The sequence below is a fragment of the Cherax quadricarinatus genome, chromosome 10 (assembly GCF_038502225.1).
Source record: "Cherax quadricarinatus isolate ZL_2023a chromosome 10, ASM3850222v1, whole genome shotgun sequence".
Taxonomy (NCBI): domain Eukaryota; kingdom Metazoa; phylum Arthropoda; class Malacostraca; order Decapoda; family Parastacidae; genus Cherax; species Cherax quadricarinatus.
Window position 1 is genome coordinate 37,917,969 of NC_091301.1, and position 21,109 is coordinate 37,939,077.

The 21,109-nt window shown below is 42.2% G+C and overlaps 1 protein-coding gene across 1 annotated transcript in view; it reads left to right on the forward strand.

Annotated features, from left to right (window-relative positions):
- LOC128688062 (intraflagellar transport protein 74 homolog) overlaps nucleotides 1-21,109 on the forward strand; it is a 694,157-nt gene that overhangs the window by 317,589 nt on the left and 355,459 nt on the right. The gene's annotated exons all lie outside the window — the stretch shown is intronic.

The following is a 21,109-nucleotide window of genomic DNA, read 5'->3' on the forward strand; positions in this document are numbered from 1 at the left end:
AATGCTCTGCATACAAGGGCTTTTGGCTTGTACACCCAACTATATTTCTTTGTACAACTATGTATCATGTTCAAATAAAAAATAAATAAATAAAGAAATAAATAAATAAATAAATAAATAAATAAATGTCCGCCTGGAGTCTTGCAGTGTCTTCAGTGGAGGACACTGTTAACTACTAATTTTTGTGTTCTGTTTGTCAGGAAATTATAGATCCATCTACCAACTTTTCCTATTATTCCTTTAGGACGCATTTTGTGCACTGTTACACCATGGTCACACTTGTCAAAGGCTTTTGCAAAGTCTATGTATACTACACCTGTGTGTTTTTCTTTTTGTCTTCTAGAGCATCCAGGACCTTGTCATAGTGGTCCAGTACTTGGGACAGGCAGGAGCGACCTGCTCTAAACCCATGTAACCCTGGGTTGTGTAACTGATGGGTATCTAGATGAGTGGCGATCTTGACGAACACAGAGTTCCATGAGTCTGGGCCTGGGGCAGAGTGCATGGACATGTCACTAATCGCATTTTCGAAGTCATTTGGCGTCAGGATAATATCAGACAGATTTAAATCTTCCAAATTCTGAGTCTTGCTCATAAAAAAATTATTTAGGTCTTTGACTCTCAGTCTGGTTAGCGGCTTACTGAAAACTGAGTCATATTGGGACTTGAGTAGCTCACTAATTTCCTCGCTGTCATCTGTGTAGAACCCATCTTGTTTAAGTAGGGGCCCAATACCTCGCTGCGAGGTAGGAATTGATGCACGATCTAAGGATAAATAAGGGTGGAGATGATAATAAGGTAAAGTTAGGAGGGGCTGTGAAGTGCTAAAGGAAGGATTATCAAAGTTTCTGTAATAAATCATTTGCTGTCAAAAAATCGAAGAGGAAGTTTGTGTCAAAGACGGTGTTATGCCCCTTGGTCATAATTATTTATTAATACAGGATTTCTTCACTTAATATTACACTCAGGGTTTCTTTAATAATAGCTAAATTAAAGATTCCTCAAGTTAATAATATTATGTCTCTAAATTATATAACTATGGGTTATATACCCGGGTATTATTTATGTATATATTATTTTTTTTATATGTTTAGGGAATTAGGCGACTGGAAGAGTTCAAAGACTAGAGGCGAAGTACCTGGTAGATCGTTTGTACTTCACCTTCCCCTATACCGAGTTAACATTAAACCTGAGCGTCCAGCTCAGGGCAGTTCCTTCTCTCCTCTGGTATTGTGAGTATTTACTTAAGAGGCTCTTCTAGCTCCGTATTATCTCCAGAGCCGTCACAAGGGGATTTTGCTAGATAGTTCTGTCTTTCTAGAGAAAACTTCCAGTACAGAAATAGCCGCCTTAGTGTGTGATTAACTCTTACTAGTTGCCGACATGGTGAAATGCATTTATTAGAGAGGAAGTGACAAATGTCCTCATAATTTATGTTAATTTATTTTTTTTGAGAGGAAGTGACATATATCTTCGTTATTAATGTTAATTTGTTAAGACAGTTGTATATTGTGGTGCCCTACTAAAGGAGTTGATTAGTTGTATATTATATATATATATATATATATATTATATATATTATATATATTATATATATTATATATATTGTATATATATTATATATATTGTATATATATTATATATATATATATATTATATATATTGTATATATATTATATATATTATATATATTGTATATATATTATATATATTATATATATTGTATATATTATATATATATATTATATATATTATATATATATATTATATATATTATATATATTATATATATTATATATTATATATATTATATATATATATATTATGTATATTATATATATATATATTATATATTATATATATATTATATATATATTATATATATATTATATATATATATATATATATATATATATATATATATATATATATACACACACAGGAGTGAAAGGAAAGGCCTGGAAATCTTAGTATATTAAATAAAATCCGGAAAGACTAAGTTCTCATTAAGCCTTTGATGACTCAGTGTACATCAGTACTTTCTGACACCTGTTATACTTTTTGTTACGAGAAGCACTAAACTAGTCAGTGACTTACAGGCCAGAATCGTAACAAATGGGTCTCAGCAAGGAGGGAAAATAAAGTAAGTGCCTTAGTGGTGACGCAGTAGGAGGAAAATTGTGCATTCTTTTTGATAGACAGGACAGTCCAGTAGAATATGGGAAATTGAAACAGAAACTAGACAATTCTCACAAAATGGAACAGGACTCCTCTCCATGAGATACCCATGAGTTAGATGAGTGTCCAATGCATAGACGAGTGTTGTCTCCCAACCTCGGTATCGATGACAAGGCCAGAAACCCATACTTGGTTTGATAGAATGTAGTTTGTTATGAGTCATATCAGACCAACGCTGTTGCCAATGGTTGCGAAGTTGGGTAAAGATTGCAGCAAAATAGTCAGAGAATAGAACACCTCTATGAATCTGGTAGGTGATGTACAGCAGATAGCGCAGCAGTCTGCCTGCTCCTTGCCCTGAACATCAACAGGACCAGTGGCCTAACAAAAAAACAATTTCTTTATTTTTGCTAGTAATGCGGTGTAACGAAAGTTGTATGAAGAGAACTAGGGGATGAGGCAAATCAAATTTTTTAATAGCCTGCAAAGCACTAAACAAGTCTGAGACGATTACAAACTTTTTAAGTAGGCATAGATCCAATACGGACAATTGCAATGAGAATGGCATGCAATTCACGGTTACAAAGCATGGCTTGCTTCTGCAGTGTTTTAAAAACTGAGTTTGGAGAGTTGAAGGAGGAGGTCTTGCTTCTCCAGGAGGAGATTAGGAGGCTGAAGGTCCACCTCAATGGGCCTGGGAGAGAGTGTGAGGTGGTTGGAGATGTGGGGAATGAGGCTTCTAGCAGTGAGGTGCAGTCTGTCTCTCACTGTGAGGAGGCTGTAGGTGGGGAGGTAGCAACGGGTACCAGCAGTGAGGTGCAGCCCAGCACCTGCTACAAGTGGCGAGTTGTTCACAGTAATGGGAGGCGCATCAGAGTAAGGAAAGTTAAGAGTGAAGATCTGAAGGTAGGAAATCGCTTCTCTGTTCTCCAGGATGAATGTACTTCAGTGGCCAGTGAAGGTAAGGGTACTACTGCCCCTGCTAATGAAGGTAAGCGCATTCTTGTGGTTGGTGACTCTCAGGTAAGATATGTTGACCGTGCTTTTTGTAATAGGAATAAGAAGATGAGAGATAGAGTGTGCTTCCCTGGAGCTGGTGTTGGGGACATTGTCAACAGACTGGATAATATCATGTCAGGTAATGGGAACAAGCCCATTATCTGTCTCAGTGCTGGTGGAAATGATATTGGGAAGGGTAGGAGAGAAGAGCTGCTAGATAAGTACAGGTCAGCTATAGATTTCATTAAGTCTAAGGGAGGGATCCCAATCATATGTAGCATCTTGCCTAGAAGGGGAGTAGGAAATGAATGGTTGTCTAGGGCAATTGGTGTAAATTGCTGGCTAGACAGATACTGCAAGGAACTTGCAATCCCATTCATTGACAACTGGAACAACTTTTATGGCAAACATGATATGTATGCAAGGGATGGGGTTCATCTCTCTGGGGCAGGGGTGGTAGCACTTGCAGACTCGATTGAGAAGGCCATTGGTGAAATGCCTATGATTTTAAACTGATGGAAGATAGAGGTATGGGTGTGTGTGGGAAACAAGCAGGTTGCAACACTAGGGTTGGAAACAGTAAATGTATAAAAGGCATTCAGCATGAAGTTATAAATAAAGACAATAGAACAGGTCAGAAAACAAAGGGGGACAGCAGAGGGCAGCAAGGGACTAGCTCCCTTAAGGTTTACTATACTAATAGCAGGAGTGTTAGAAATAAGATAGATGAGCTAAGATTAATTGCAAGTGCAGGAAACATAGATATTATTGCTATAACAGAGACCTGGCTCAATCTGAAAGATAGAGAGATGCCATCTGAATGTCACATACAAGGCTATAAATTATTCCACACTGACAGGGTCAACAGGAAAGGTGGTGGAGTAGCGATGTATGTCAGAGACAATTTAAATTGTTGTGTTAGACAAGATATTAAATTAGAAGCGTCAGCCACTGAATCTGTTTGGTTACAGCTTCTCGAGGGCCGAGAAAAACTAATTTTGGGTGTGATTTACAGGGCCCCAAATCTTGATAGGGAGTGCAGTAAACTTCTATGGGACGAAATTCGTAAGGCATCTACATACGAAAATGTTGTGCTAATGGGAGATTTCAACTATAGACAGATTGACTGGAGCAATTTGACAGGAAATTTAGAGTCGGGTGACTTTCTTGATACGATCCAGGATTGTTTTTTAAAACAGTTTGTGACAGAGCCAACTAGGGGAAATAACCTCCTTGACTTGGTTCTTGCCAGTAGGGAAACACTAATTAATAATCTTGAGGTTAATGATGAGCTTGGGGAGAGTGATCACAAATCACTCAGTTTTAACATATCATGGAATTCCCCTAATAATGGCAATCAAGTCTCCGTCCCTGACTTTCGCTTGGCTGATTTCATAGGACTGAAAAATTACTTAGGTGGGCTGAACTGGAATGACCTGACTAGGGGTCAGGTAGGTGGTGATGGTTGCCGATATGATGCTTTCCAGGGCATAGTTCTAGCTGCTCAGTCAAATTATGTTCCAAATAGGGAAATCAGATCAAACAAAAATGATCCTAAATGGATGAACAATAGATTAAAATATCTGATTGGTCAAAAGAGAGGCATATATAGGCAAATCAAAAGAGGAGAGGGGCAATTAAGAAATCGATATATTCAGTTAAAGAGAGAAATAAAAAAGGGAATTAGAAAAGCAAAAAGAGATTATGAGGTTAAAGTTGCAAGAGAATCGAAGACTAACCCAAAAGGATTCTTTCAGGTATACAGAAGTAAGATCAGGGACAAGATAGGCCCACTCAAAAGTTCCTCGGGTCAGCTCACTGACAGTGATAAGGAAATGTGTAGAATTTTTAACACATACTTCCTCTCAGTTTTTACACAGGAGGATACCAGTGATATTCCAGTAATGATAAATTATGTAGAACAGGACGATAATAAACTGTGCACTATTAGGGTCACAAGTGACATGGTCCTTAGGCAAATAGATAAATTAAAACCTAACAAATCCCCAGGCCCTGATGAACTGTATGCAAGGGTTCTAAAGGAATGTAAAGAGGAGCTTAGCACACCTTTGGCTAATCTTTTCAACATATCACTACAAACTGGCATGGTGCCAGATAAGTGGAAAATGGCAAATGTGATACCTATTTTCAAAACAGGTGACAGGTCCTTAGCTTCGAACTATAGACCAATAAGCCTAACCTCCATAGTGGGAAAATTTATGGAATCAATAATTGCCGAGGCAGTTCGTAGCCACCTTGAAAAGCATAAATTAATCAACGAATCTCAGCATGGTTTTACAAAGGGACGTTCCTGCCTTACGAATTTATTAACTTTTTTCACTAAGGTATTTGAGGAGGTAGATCATGGTAACGAATATGATATTGTGTATATGGACTTCAGTAAGGCTTTTGACAGGGTCCCACATCAGAGACTATTGAGGAAAATTAAAGCACATGGAATAGGAGGAGAAATTTTTTCCTGGATAGAGGCATGGTTGACAAATAGGCAGCAGAGAGTTTGCATAAATGGGGAGAAATCAGAGTGGGGAAGCGTCACGAGCGGTGTTCCACAGGGGTCAGTGTTGGGCCCCCTGCTGTTCACAATCTACATAAACGACATAGATGAGGGCATAAAGAGCGACATCGGCAAGTTTGCCGATGACACCAAAATAGGCCGTCGAATTCATTCTGACGAGGACATTCGAGCACTCCAGGAAGATTTGAATAGACTGATGCAGTGGTCGGAGAAGTGGCAGATGCAGTTTAATATAGACAAATGCAAAGTTCTAAATGTTGGACAGGACAATAACCATGCCACATATAAACTAAATAATGTAGATCTTAATATTACGGATTGCGAAAAAGATTTAGGAGTTCTGGTTAGCAGTAATCTGAAACCAAGACAACAGTGCATAAGTGTTCGCAATAAAGCTAATAGAATCCTTGGCTTCATATCAAGAAGCATAAATAATAGGAGTCCTCAGGTTGTTCTTCAACTCTATACATCCTTGGTTAGGCCTCATTTAGATTATGCTGCACAGTTTTGGTCACCGTATTACAGAATGGATATAAATTCTCTGGAAAATGTACAAAGGAGGATGACAAAGATGATCCCATGTATCAGAAACCTTCCCTATGAGGATAGACTAAGGGCCCTGAAACTGCACTCTCTAGAAAGACGTAGAATTAGGGGGGATATGATTGAGGTTTATAAGTGGAAGACAGGAATAAATAAAGGGGATGTAAATAGTGTGCTGATAATATCTAGCCTAGACAGGACTCGCAGCAATGGTTTTAAGTTGGAAAAATTCAGATTCAGGAGGGATATAGGAAAGTACTGGTTTGGTAATAGAGTTGTGGATGAGTGGAACAAACTCCCAAGTACCGTTATAGAGGCCAGAACGTTGTGTAGCTTTAAAAATAGGTTGGATAAATACATGAGTAGATGTGGGTGGGTGTGAGTTAGACCTGATAGCTTGTGCTAACGGGTCGGTTGCCGTGTTCCTCCCTTGAGTCAATGTGACCTGACCTGACTAGGTTGGGTGCATTGGCTTAAGCCGGTAGGGACTTGGACCTGCCTCGCATGGGCCAGTAGGCCTTCTGCAGTGTTCCTTCGTTCTTATGTTCTTAATTCAGCTGTAAAAATGCTAGCTGTTTCTAATAAAAGACCTCGCACCACACTGTCAGGAAACACCTCTGCAAACCTAACACCATCAGATGATTTAGAACCATCAGTGTGCACTGCAACGGCATCAGTGTACACTGCAACGGCATCAGTGTACACTGCAACGGCATCAGTGTACACTGCAACGGCATCAGTGTGCACTGCAACGGCATCAGTGTACACTGCAACGGCATCAGTGTACACTGCAACGGCATCAGTGTACACTGCAACGGCATGAGTGAGATCGGAAGTGATTAAGAAAAAGAGAGCTAGAAAACTAGTTTTTTTTTTTTTATTTAAAATACACATTACAATAAATTAATAAAAGCGTAGAGTCAGATAATACAAAAACAACTGTCTAAATAAACAAAACACACTGCTCGTGTTACATTGCCTTTAGAAAAATTCCTCTTCACATGACTCAGTACAACCCCCAACACGTGTGAAAAAACAAAATTACACAATATTGTAACCAACATTAATCAAATCATTTAAAGTTACAATAACATGTGACTTAGTACACTACACACACCTCATACATGTAAAATGTCTTTATACAAAAACTGAAGAAAACTGTGCAAGCAATACTAATGGAAAAACAATTCTCAATTACCCCTTCCTATCGGCAATATACACATTAATTAAGTACATGTAATAAAATATATGTTTGAGCCGTACACCCACACCCCCCCCCACCCCCCCACAACCCCCCACCACCCCCCAAAACCCCCACAACCCCCACAACCCCCCCCCCCGTCACCCCAGATCATACCATTGTTCACTGAACACAGAAATTAATAACCAACATAATTTAAATCTTGAACATAGTATCTTGTTGACAAAAAAATTCCTCTTTAGTATAAGAATCATAGATGATTCAAATATGACAAATAATATTTGGAAAAAAAAACGTAAGATTGAACTTAGTATTATGATTAACTAAAATCATTTATATAATTATGATTGCCGTCATCCATGAGACCTTTCACATGATATAGTCACGGACTCGCATATTACATATTCTCATATGTACAAAAATTGATACATAATATTACATGACTTATGAAAATTTATATTCACAGGAATTATATCAGTGTTATACATGCCCATTAACTTACATAAGATTATAAAAATACCGAATCAATTTATTAAGCCTCGTCGCATTCCCATGCGACGAATGTAATTCATTCTCAAAAAACAACCTTGGACATGCTTGTTAACACAATGGACAAAATTCACATAAAGTATAAATGATCACAAGGTCCATGACGTTATGTAAACCACCAGAACAGATGCCTAAGCCACCAATCCCTGACAGTTGGTGTAATAATTATCCAATTACCAAAAAATATATATGACTTACATGTGGAACTAAACTGAAATCAGGGTGACTTTGACCGAATTAAAAGATGAATTAACCCACAAAGAACATAATCAGGTCTCAAATTGATGCCCTCACATACTCCACTCACACATCACATACAACACAACCTCCACAACTTTACCATACCCACCATTCACTAAAGGAGACCTGCCCCTTGCCCGCCCCCATGAACCCAGAGGAGTTTCGCCACAGAGAGGTTATGATAACCCTCCGAGAAACTGGTCTCCCAACGCCCCCCCATAGATTAATCTATTCCTACACATTGTTCTATAGAACCTAGCTGCTAATGCTTTTATCCTCAACTGCCCTTTAATCTCCCTCATTCCCCAAGAAACATGCAAATAATCAGCCATAACATACATCAAAGCCCTTCCCACTTCTCGTGATACCCCACTGACATCCATCGACAAGGTCCTAAGAAACGACCAACTCCCCCCCCCCCTCCAACAGCCTGATAACTCCCGCCATCCAGACCCTCACTTCCCCCCCCCCCCAAAAAAAAACGAGCAAAAATATACCACATGATAGGCGGTTTCCTCCTCCCCACAGAACAAGCATGTCGCCTCCCTCACCAACCCCATTTTATGCAACACATGCTTGGATGCTACTACCCCCATGAGGAAACGGTATACCAATTCCCTGACCCTTGCTGGTATCCTAAGCAGCCTGAACTCCCTCCATATCACCTGCCAGTTATACATGGGGTACACGACAACCCCCTGTAAGACACCCCTTCCCCACACCACACCACACCCACCAACGTTTTAACCCTCAATATTGAAACCTGTCTCACTGTCAACAAGAACCTCAGCAATTCCTCGCAATTCCTCAAGTCCCTGCCACTCCACCAGTTCCTAGCATCCCTCATCACCCTATCCACCCTAACACCCCCCTCCCCCCAACCCTAATATACCTCTACTTAATATACAAGGCCATCACCCTAGGCCCCAAAGCCAACAATCCTAGGCCCCCCTGTTTCACATCCGTCATAACCACCTCCTTAGATAACCAGGCCCTCCCAAACCCCCACACAAACCTCAAAACCCTCCTCTGAATTTCCTGCGTCTGCAAAGGGAACACCTCTGCCACACCCCATACCTTACTATACACAAGCAAGTTAATAACCAAAGCCCTCTGCTGTAACGCCACTTTGCTAACCCTCAAACCTTTAAGTTTGCCCATAACCCTACTCGTGACTAGTTCAGAGTTGATCCTCCTGCAATCCTGCACCTGCGCCATATACCATATCCCACAAACCTTGAGTCTGTCACCAACTGACCATCCCATCTCCTCCCCCAATCTCCCCCCAACCCAAGTCCCTACCTCCAACAACCTCGACTTTGCAAGATTAACTTCCATGCCTGAAACATCCCCAAAACTCTTAATCACCTCACCCACCCTTCTTAAAACCCCCCCACTCATTACCAGAACAGTGGTGTCATCAACATAACCTACAATACTCCCCATGCGTCCCCCCTCTGACCCCCTCAGTTCCTCCTCCACAGCCTCAAAGAAAGGATGCTGCACACATGCAAAGAGCAACTGCGAGAGCGGGCAACTCTGCCTTAAGCCCTGTTCCATCAGCACCGGCTCCCCCAGCCTTCCATTAACCTGCACCCTCATGACTGCCCCCTCATATAGAGTGTGCACCCATCTCACTACCCCCCCCTCCAAAACCCAACTTCTCCAAACAGACCCATAAAAATTCCCTCTTCACGCAGTCATAAGCCTGAGCCCAATCCAAACCAAGGACGCCCCCTCCTGGGCAGTTCTCTATAAAATCCCTTATCCTACTGTGCCCATTCTTCATACTTCATCCTGGGATCCCATACTGACCTCTATGTATAACAGCCCCAATCACCTTCTTTAATCTATTACCCAATATCTTTGCAAAAATTTTATAATCCGAACACATTAATGACAACGGACGATAATCACCCAAACCCTTCCCCTCCCTCCCCTTCGGCACCAAGACAACAACCCCAGTTCTGTGTGTTCACCCCATCCTACCACTGCTCAACATATAATTAAGAACTGCCACTAGGCACTCCCTCAGACTCTCCCAGTGTGCTCTATAAAAATCATTAGATAAACCATCTATTCCCGGTGTCTTCCTCTGACTCAACCCATGCACCACCTCCTCCACCTCTGCCTCCGTAATGTTACCCTCCAACATTTCCCTGTCCCCATGCCTCAAACCCAGATGAGCCTCGATAACCCCAAATGAATCCAACCCAACAACCCCCTTCCTCCTCTTCCATTTCTCCCGAAACCAATAATCTGCTTGCCTACTGATACTGTCTGTATCAGAAAGACTCTGACCCTCCACATAACCCCCCCTTCCCCCACCACTAAATGTGCAACAGTAGTCCTCAACTGTCTGTCCTTGAATTTCCTTAGTACATACCCGGATGGCCTGTCACCTTTTAAAACATGCTCCAAGCCTGCCCTGACTCTGAGTGCATCAAACTGTTCATTATGAATCTCCACTAAACGACTTCTAAGTTTCCCCATAATACCACTCACACCTTCCCTACCCCCCCCCCCATAACAATCATTCAACTGCCCCTCTAAGTAATTCTGCAGGCCAAACCGCCAGCATGCCCATTCCCTGCCATGCGCCTTGAAAAATTTTGCAGTCTCCACCTTTGCATACAACTCCCACCAATCTAGCAAATTCACATCCTCATCCCTAGCCTCCCAAAAAACCTTCCACCATTCCTGAAAGGACAAACCTAGATCCTCCTCCTGTAAAAGCCGCACATCCAATTTCCAATAACCCAGAAATATGAGCAGAATACCATCTACCCTAAGGTCAGCCAACGCTGCCCTGTGATCAGACAAACCCACGTCAATAGTCCTAACCCTCTCCACACCCGTCCCCTGCATAACATAAATCCTATCCAACCGTGCTTCATAACTCCCCTGCACATAAGTGTGTTCCACCTGATACCCCCCTTGCCCACCACATCAACCACCCCCACATCCTGTAAAGCATCCCTTAAAACACTCAACACACACCCCGCACCCCTCGGTATCACATCTCCATGCCGAATCACACAATTCCAATCTCCTCCAACTATCGAAATAGCAGGTAAACCCCTGAGATAGTAGAACAAAACTTCCCTAACAAAGTCTGCTTTTACCCACATATTACTAATTGCCGGCATATAAACCCCCACAAAACATACCCTCCCTTCCCCCCAATACCCATCCACCTGAACAACCCTCTCCTCTCCCCCCTCCTCCCACCCCATGATGTGCAATGGGCTGGTCTCCTTTACCAATACAGCCACTCCTCCCTTAAAATGCAAAGCCAAGCTTACAAACATCTTATCCCCTTAATTGCAACTCACATCCTGACCTATAGTTATGCTCTTGCAAGAAACAAACGTCCACCGCATACCTTCTCAAAAACCACTCCAACCAGACCCTTTTGACTTCATTCTTGAGACCATTAACGTTTAAAGTCACACACCTGAATGTTCAAGGAAAGGCGGCTTACCTCTGTGCCGCTGTGGCTTGCTCACACTCCCTTTTAAGCTGCCCACGCTCTCCTTACCATTCTTCTTAATGAGACCCCCCCCTTGACCCACCCCACCCGATTTCCCCTGTGCACCCCCCCTGTAGTGGTCTTCCCTACCATATCTGCCCATGCCTTCTTACCTGGTCTCTGCCCAGGTGTCAATACTTCATCCAATTCAGACGACTCTGCAGGCCGCTTCCTAGAGCTACCCCCCAAACTCATGTCTTCCTCAGGTACATCCTCCTGATGTACCTCAGCTACCACAACTGTTTCCTGGCCTCGCTCATCCAAGACCTCCACTTTTCCCTGCAGTCCTTCCATCTTCTGCACATCACTGGACCTTCCATCCAGGTCCTCGCCGACCAAAGCATCCTCCAAAAAATCTTATAGCACAGTCTCCAATAACACCTGCGTCGACGTTTCCCCTTCCTCCACCGCCACAGGCCTTGGTGGAACCTCACTAGCCTCCTCTGGGAGTGTGACACACGTCCCCAACAGGTCCCCCTCATTCTCCACCTCCTCACTCCAGAGAGCCTTGCTCTGTCCATCCATCCCATTCCTCGCTGTTACCACTGTACTCAGCTGTCGTTCCTCCTCCAAAAAAGTTGGCACGCTTGGGGCAGCCCTACGTACACATTGAGCCGCCACGTGCTCGTACGAGTCACAAAGACAGCACATCCTCCTTTGCTCTGCGTAATGCACATAGACTTGAGTTCTGTATCCCGTCAACAGAACATATGAAGGTATGGGCCTCCTCAACGTCATCTTGAGGGTGTAGGAACCTTCTGGGAGGCCTTCATATGGGCCATCCCTCCACACCTCCCCCTCTAGCCTCATGAACAACACCGTAGTTTCTGAAGACGTCCTCAATTCCAAACTGTGTCGCCTCAAATGGTACATTTCGTACCCTAACCCATGTGAAGTATGTAGACACATCATGCATACACACCTCCACCGTCGAGTAAACTTCACGAAGACTCTTCTCAAACCATTGAGGGCAACACCATATAGTTCCTCATTAGGAATGCCGTAGAGATCTCTAATAATAGCTGGAAGAAGCACATTTATTGTAGCAGTGCTCAACGATCCCCGTATCAGCTCGATGCAGTATTAACTCTCCTGCCGGCACGATCCGCCATCTTGGAACTCGGAAAACTGCGCAGAAAGTCAGTTGATTCAGGAGCTACTGCACAGCCTTTCCACACGGCCCGAGAGCAATGAGGACAATGTCTGTAGGGACTTGAACTTTCGTACACGGCAGTGGGAAAGAACAGACACTAACTGTCGGAACTTCCCAAGGGAAAGTGAATAGTTAGATGCTAGATGAACATATAAAGGGGGTAACTGAAGAGAAGACAAAAGCAATTAAAGATGAAGAGAAAAGGGTTGGAGTAAACAGGGACAGCGAACAAATGATGGACTTCTGCTAATGTTCGTTACTATTCTGTATGTAGACGGATCGTGAAGGTCATGAGAACAGATAAAGTAGGGGAGGCAATGAGCATTACGACGATCGTCTGCATAGAGACACTCGACAGGTGAAGAGCAAAAAGCACTTAGACAGGAGAGGCCGCACAATATATCTGGTCACCATAATGTAGCTTCGATAAAATTAGGGCTGAATGCAGTCGATGGAGGGCTCGGCGATCTGCCCCTCATGAAAGATGAGCCAGGGTTTTAAGGAGGTTCAGCCGGCTATGGCAAGTTACTTTCAGGGAGGTAATGTGAGGTTCCAAAGACAACCGGCGATCAAACAGTAGGCCGAGAAATCGGACCGTATCACATTCAGGGATTCGTGAGCCATATAGGTACAATGGAGTATCAGGGACGATTGAACGTCTGGTGAAAGTAAGTGTTTGTGTTTTAGCACTAGAAAATTTAAATCCATGACTAGTGGCCTAATGAGAAACACTGTTGACAGCATTCTGGAGTGAGGCTGCTACTAGGCGACAGTCAGCACCTGCACAAGCTAGCAAAATCATCAGCACAGAGTGATGACCAAATATTAGACGGACGAACAGATGCCAGATCATTTATAGCAAGGAGAAAAAGGGTGGTGCTAAGGACACATCCCTGAGGAACACCTTCAGCTTGGACGAAGTCTGGGGAAAGCAAATTATAAACCCAAACACAGAAATGTCTCCCAGATAAGAAGTTTGCAACAAAAAATGGCAGATTGCCTCGGAGGCCTAAGAAGTGAACTTGAGCCAAGATGTTACGCCTCCAGGTAGTGTCATGTGCCTTTTCAAGATCAAAGGTCAGAAAAATAGTCAAATAACGAGATAGGGTCGGAACAGGGTGTGGTAGCAGAAAGGGGCTCGGGAGGAGCTTGGTCATGGACTTGGCACTCCATGGTTATGTCACTTCTTTCTTTTTATTCTTTTTTAGAAAACAAAAAAAAGTAAAGATAAAAAAAAAGAGTAAAAAAAAAAGGGAGGGGGGGGGGGAGCTCCGTGGAGGGACAGCTCCTAGGAGGAATGAAATGGCCGTAAATCCCCCTTCACGTTCAAGAGGACCCCAGCACCATGAGTAGTGTGGATGCGGCATGGAACCTGTACCATACCCTACCCTTCATGCCAGTAAACCAGCAGTCCAGGATAGCAACCTCACATTTACCGAGCCACCTGGATGGATAAAAGAGAGGGTGGCCCGATACCCACCACAAAGCATACCTCCTTCGGCCACCACCTCCCAGAATCCCATAGGCAGCCTCCAGAAATACACCCATCACGCAAAAGACACCAAAAGCTGCCCCCCGAGAACCGGAGAAGGAATGGAACATCCCCAATTGATCCAGATTCCACGGCAAATTACACCACCACCAAACACTTCAACGGAATGGGATGACCACGGTATCCTTCCCCCTACCTAGGAACTAGAGTGCCTGAGGCAAGAACCCCAAAGGTTGAAAACAGGAAAGGGATAGGGGAGGGATGGGGAGAGGAGGAGGAAAGGGAGGGGATGGATGGGGAGGATAGGATAGGGAAGGGGGGTTTGGGGAGTAATAAGGTTCGGTCTGTCCTGTACTGCAGAAAGTTTACAAATAAAATTTGCAGACTGTTAAGACACACCAGTAGTAAAAATGTGAAGTCAACCAGAAGAATCATTCTCAGTTATCACAGCAAATACAGCAATTTAAAGTTTTAATTTTTTTAGTATACTAACAAGTTTTCACTCAGCTTGTACGGCATCTTCCTTCTCATACAACACGTAAGTGCTGAAGGTTTGAAGTCAGGCAGTGGATGCATTCTCTAGATGTTTAATGCAAGTAAGTGTCACAATTTCTTTAAATTACTTACATTGTTACTTTATCAGGCCAGTAACAACAACAACTTTCTGCTAAGGAAAACACATCACTACTAAACGTTTAAAAAATTAAACCAGTACTTTAACAATGTTAGTATTTTAGAAAATTTGCAGTTCACAACCTTAACTTATATAAAACTCTTCCTCTAATAAGAAGTATCAGTCATTAAGAATTAGTTGCTGTAATAGGGCCTAGCCAAGATATTTAACGAAAAATATTATCCCACACGTTACTGAATTCACAAACACAATGAGTAACTGTATGTTACTACCAACAGTAACAAAACCTACAAGAGTTACAGAGACTAGTGTTTCCCTACTTGACCACATCTGGACCAACACCATATCCCCTTTAAAATCAGGCATAATTACAGATAATACCACAGACCACTACCCTACTTTCCTCATAACAACTCTTGGTAAACTACCCCAAGACACTACTAAAGCCACCTTCAGACTTCACAATGAGGCAGCCATTAATAACTTCACAACAGCAATAGCAAACATTGATTGGCACACTGAGCTAGAAACCTATACAGATATTGACGAATGTATTAATAATTTTCTAAAAAAAACCCAATACCTCTATAACAAGCACTGCCCTAAAAAAACTAAACAGATGACAGCAAAGAGACTGAACAGTCCCTGGCTAACACCCAGCATTCTCAAATCCATAAATACAAAACACCAATATGAAAAACAGTACAGAATGGGTCACATAACCAGAGACCAAACAAAACGTTACTCGTCAATCCTAACCAGCCTGATAAGAAGGGCAAAAAAATTGTATTATGAGAACAGATTATCCAACTTACGAGGTGATATAAAAAAGACCTGGAAAACCCTATCAGAAATTCTGGGAACAAAAAAGATATCACGAAATAGCGAAATAAAATTAGCAAAAACAGATGAACCCCAACTCCCACCAACAGAAACAGCAAACAGACTCAATGATTTCTTCTCCACTATAATAAAATCCAATAAAATCCCAAGCTCAGATACCCCACCAAATGACTACCTCACCGGCAACTACCCGAACACACTGTTCCTAGCTCCGACTAACCCATACGAAGTCTCCCTTATTATCAACGCACTAAAAAACAAGGCAGGAGATTTAAATACCTTACCACCCTTTATATACAAAAAAGTGTCACAAGTGCTATCACCAATCATTGCAACACTCTTTAACAAATCCATTGAATCCTCCACCTTCCCTACAGTACTCAAAATAGCAAGGGTCACCCCGATCCACAAAGGAGGAGACCAAACAGAGTTGAATAACTATAGGCCAATATCCAACTTACACCCTCTCTCAAAAATCTTCGAAAAATTAATTCATAAACGAATCTACTCCTACCTTATCTCCCAAAACATACTCAACCCCTGCCAATTTGGATTCAGGCCTAATAAAAATACTAATGATGCTATTATACACATGCTAGAACATATATACACTGCAATAGAGAAAAAAGAAGTCCCACTGGGGATCTTCATTGACTTACGTAAAGCTTTTGATACAGTTGACCATGACTTGCTCCACGTAAAATTGTCACACTATGGTATAAGAGGGCACTCCCTCAACTACCTCAAGTCTTACCTCAGCAACAGAAGCCAATATGTGTACGCAAATGGGGCAAACTCTTCTGCACAACCAATTACAGTTGGTGTCCCACAGGGAAGTGTCCTTGGCCCTCTTCTCTTTCTCCTATACATAAATGACCTTCCAAATGCTTCGCAATTACTCAAACCCACACTATTTGCAGATGACACTACATACGTCTTCTCTCACCCGAGCCCAGTCACGCTAGCCAATACTGTAAATACCGAATTACAGAAAATATCTACCTGGATGAGGACTAACAAACTTACACTAAACATTGACAAAACCTACTTCATTCAGTTTGGTAACAGAGCTACAGATGTCCCTCTTAACATAATGATAAATGGATCACCTATCACAAAACTAACAGAGGGAAAATTCTTAGGAATCCACCTTGATAATAGACTCAAATTTCATACACATATACATCAAATTTCTAAGAAAATTTCCAAGACTGTAGGCATACTATCGAAGATACGGTACTATGGAATTTGTGCATGGGGCTCAACAACAATTAACCATCTCAGACCACTAATTACCCAACAAAAGGCTGCAGTTAGAATGATAACAAATTCTCACTACAGGCAGCACACTCCACCAATATTCAATACACTAAACCTACTCACCATACAAAACATCCATACTTATTACTGCACCTATTACATACATAGAACACTTAACTCTGATATTAACCCTCCCCTCAAACATCTCCTTGCCAACCTCAACAGAACACATGACCATAACACAAGGCACAGATCACTCTTTGATGTTCCTCGTGTCCATCTCACACTATGCAAAAACTCAATGCACATAAAAGGCCCTAAAATCTGGAATTCATTACCTGTAAATATAAAAGAAACACAACCTGTTTATAAATTCAAGTCTCTTCTCAAAGATTACTTACTCACCCAAAACCAAATAAATACTGAATAACTGAACATTATAAATTGTATATCTTAAATGTTTCTCACAATTATATCACATAAATGTTAAACCTAAAACCCAATCTAACTTTATTATTTTTTAAATACACTACCTAACAGAATCACTACCTAACTGAATGCAACCATATGACCTGTCTTTGTAATACTCACTTGTGCTTTATAGTTATCTGTTTACATTAATGTTTTATCACTGATTTCATCATTGCTTAGTAGCAGCGCTGTATAGTCCTTGTGGCTTAGCGCTTCTTTTTGATTATAATAATAATAATAATCATTGCTTAGTTAATCTTAAGTTAATTTTAAGCCAGCCCGTAATGCTATGCATAGTATAAGTGGCTTTGGCATACTGCTCTTATCTGTATTTTTTTTGTACCTCTGTATGTGTGCACAAATTGGAAATAAATAAATAAATAAATAATTAAATAAATCATGCAATTATAAAATCATAATTATTAAATGGCACCTATGCTATGATAGGATGGATAAAGAGAACCTTGAAAACTAGGGACGCCAAGCCAATGATGATTCTCTTCAAATCGCTTGTTTTCTCTATGCAGCTGTAATACTGCTGTACACTAACGGCCCCCTTCAAGGCTGGCGAAATTGCTGACCTGGAGAGTGTACAAAGAATTTTCACAGCACATATAAGTACGATAAGGCACCTAAATTATTGGGAACGGTTGAAGTCCCTTGATATGTATTCTCTGGAACGCAACATACATGTATTATACACATGGAAAATCCTAGAGGGATTGGTACCAAACTTGCACACGAAAGTCACTCCCTGTGAAAGCAATAGACTCGGCAGAAGATGAAATATTTCCCCGATGAAAAGCAGGGGCGCCACGAGTATGCTGAGAGACAACACAGTAAGTGTCAGGGGCACAAGACTGTTCAACTGCCTCCCAGCATACATAAGGGGGATTACCAATAGACCCCTGGCTGTCTTCAACAAGGCACTGGACAGGCACCTAAAGTCAGTACCTGACCATCCGAACTGTGGTTCGTACATAAGTTTGCGTGCGATCCACCACGAGGCCTGGTCTCAGACCGGGCCGCGGGGGCGTTGACCCCCGAAACCCTCTCCAGGTAAACTCCAGGTATGCACTCCAATAACAATCGCGACCTTCTGCTATATTAGATGCAACAATTCTGAACATTTGAAGCCAAACAGAGGAAGCTTTCTCATGTTTTTATGTAGAACCTAAACTGGAAATGGTGCGTATAAGGGAGTATAAGGGACACCTGTACGTGGTATGGGACACCTGTACGTGGTATGGGACACCTGTACGTGGTATGGGACACCTGTACGTGGCAGTAGTTACGTAAAAGTTTACTTACACTACACCAGCGCTCAAAATTTGAAGGTAATCGGATGAGACTTGATTAACAATAACCTTGGAGGGAGAGAAGACAAGTCAGGTAACCACTAGATGTTACCTCTGTGGGGATGATAAATGTTAATTTTATTAAGTAAAATATCTTAAAAGAAGCATATGAGGGCAAGTAAGTTGTGTTTGATGACACTACGTATCCACAGCTTAGCAAAAGTACCGCTGACACCTTTTATGTAGTGGCGCTGGCGTTTTGGCATCAGTGATGTAGTGGCATCTTGGCATCAGTGACACAGATAGTGCTGGGCTAATTAATGACAGTCTGGTACCATAACCTCCACACAACAAACAAGGTAGAGTTTATATGTATATATATATACAACAGTCTTTCAGAAATTACAAAGGCACTTTGAGATGAGATTAAGATATGCTCTTGTTACTGTGTTCCATTGTTTACAACAGTAAGATCATGTATACGCATTACTATTTTCACCATAACATTCCTTAAGCACATGGTGGTTCATTTTACCCCCACACCATCATTCACTCTAGTGGACCATGTCCCACCGTCATTCACTCTAGTGGACCATGTCCCACCGTCATTCACTCTAGTGGACCATGTCCCACCGTCATTCACTCTAGTGAACCATGTCCCACAATCATTCACTCTGGTGAACCATGTCCCACCGTCATTCACTCTGGTGAACCATGTCCCACCATCATTCACTCAAGTAGTGAACATTACTCACCATTATTCAGTCAGGTGGAAGCTCATCTACAACATTCACTGGCCAGTACTTAAAATATGGTTGAATATTTTGTAAAGAGCAGAGCATGTCTTGTATGTGTCAGCATCCACCACCATACACTGGTGTATAGCTGTCTTGTATGTGTCAGCATCCACCACCATACACTGGTGTATAGCTGTCTTGTATGTGTCAGCATCCACCACCATACACTGGTGTATAGCTGTCTTGTATGTGTCAGCATCCACCACCATACACTGGTGTATAGCTGTCTTGTATGTGTCAGCATCCACCACCATACACTGGTGTATAGCTGTCTTGTATGTGTCAGCATCCACCACCATACACTGGTGTATAGCTGTCTTGTATGTGTCAGCATCCACCACCATACACTGGTGTATAGCTGTCTTGTATGTGTCAGCATCCACCACCATACACTGGTGTATAGCTGTCTTGTATGTGTCAGCATCCACCACCATACACTGGTGTATAGCTGTCTTGTATGTGTCAGCATCCACCACCATACACTGGTGTATAGCTGTCTTGTATGTGTCAGCATCCACCACCATACACTGGTGTATAGCTGTCTTGTATGTGTCAGCATCCACCACCATACACTGGTGTATAGCTGTCTTGTATGTGTCAGCATCCACCACCATACACTGGTGTACAGCTGTCTTGTATGTGTCAGCATCCACCACCATACACTGGTGTACAGCTGTCTTGTATGTGTCAGCATCCACCACCATACACTGGTGTACAGCTGTCTTGTATGTGTCAGCATCCACCACCATACACTGGTGTATAGCTGTCTTGTATGTGTCAGCATCCACCACCATACACTGGTGTATAGCTGTCTTGTATGTGTCAGCATCCACCACCATACACTGGTGTATAGCTGTCTTGTATGTGTCAGCATCCACCACCATACACTGGTGTATAGCTGTCTTGTATGTGTCAGCATCCACCACCATACACTGGTGTATAGCTGTCTTGTATGTGTCAGCATCCACCACCATACACTGGTGTATAGCTGTCTTGTATGTGTCAGCATCCACCACCATACACTGGTGTATAGCTGTCTTGTATGTGTCAGCATCCACCACCATACACTGGTGTATAGCTGTCTTGTATGTGTCAGCATCCACCACCATACACTGGTGTACAGCTGTCTTGTATGTGTCAGCATCCACCACCATACACTGGTGTACAGCTGTCTTGTATGTGTCAGCATCCACCACCATACACTGGTGTACAGCTGTCTTGTATGTGTCAGCATCCACCACCATACACTGGTGTACAGCTGTCTTGTATGTGTCAGCATCCACCACCATACACTGGTGTACAGCTGTCTTGTATGTGTCAGCATCCACCACCATACACTGGTGTACAGCTGTCTTGTATGTGTCAGCATCCACCACCATACAC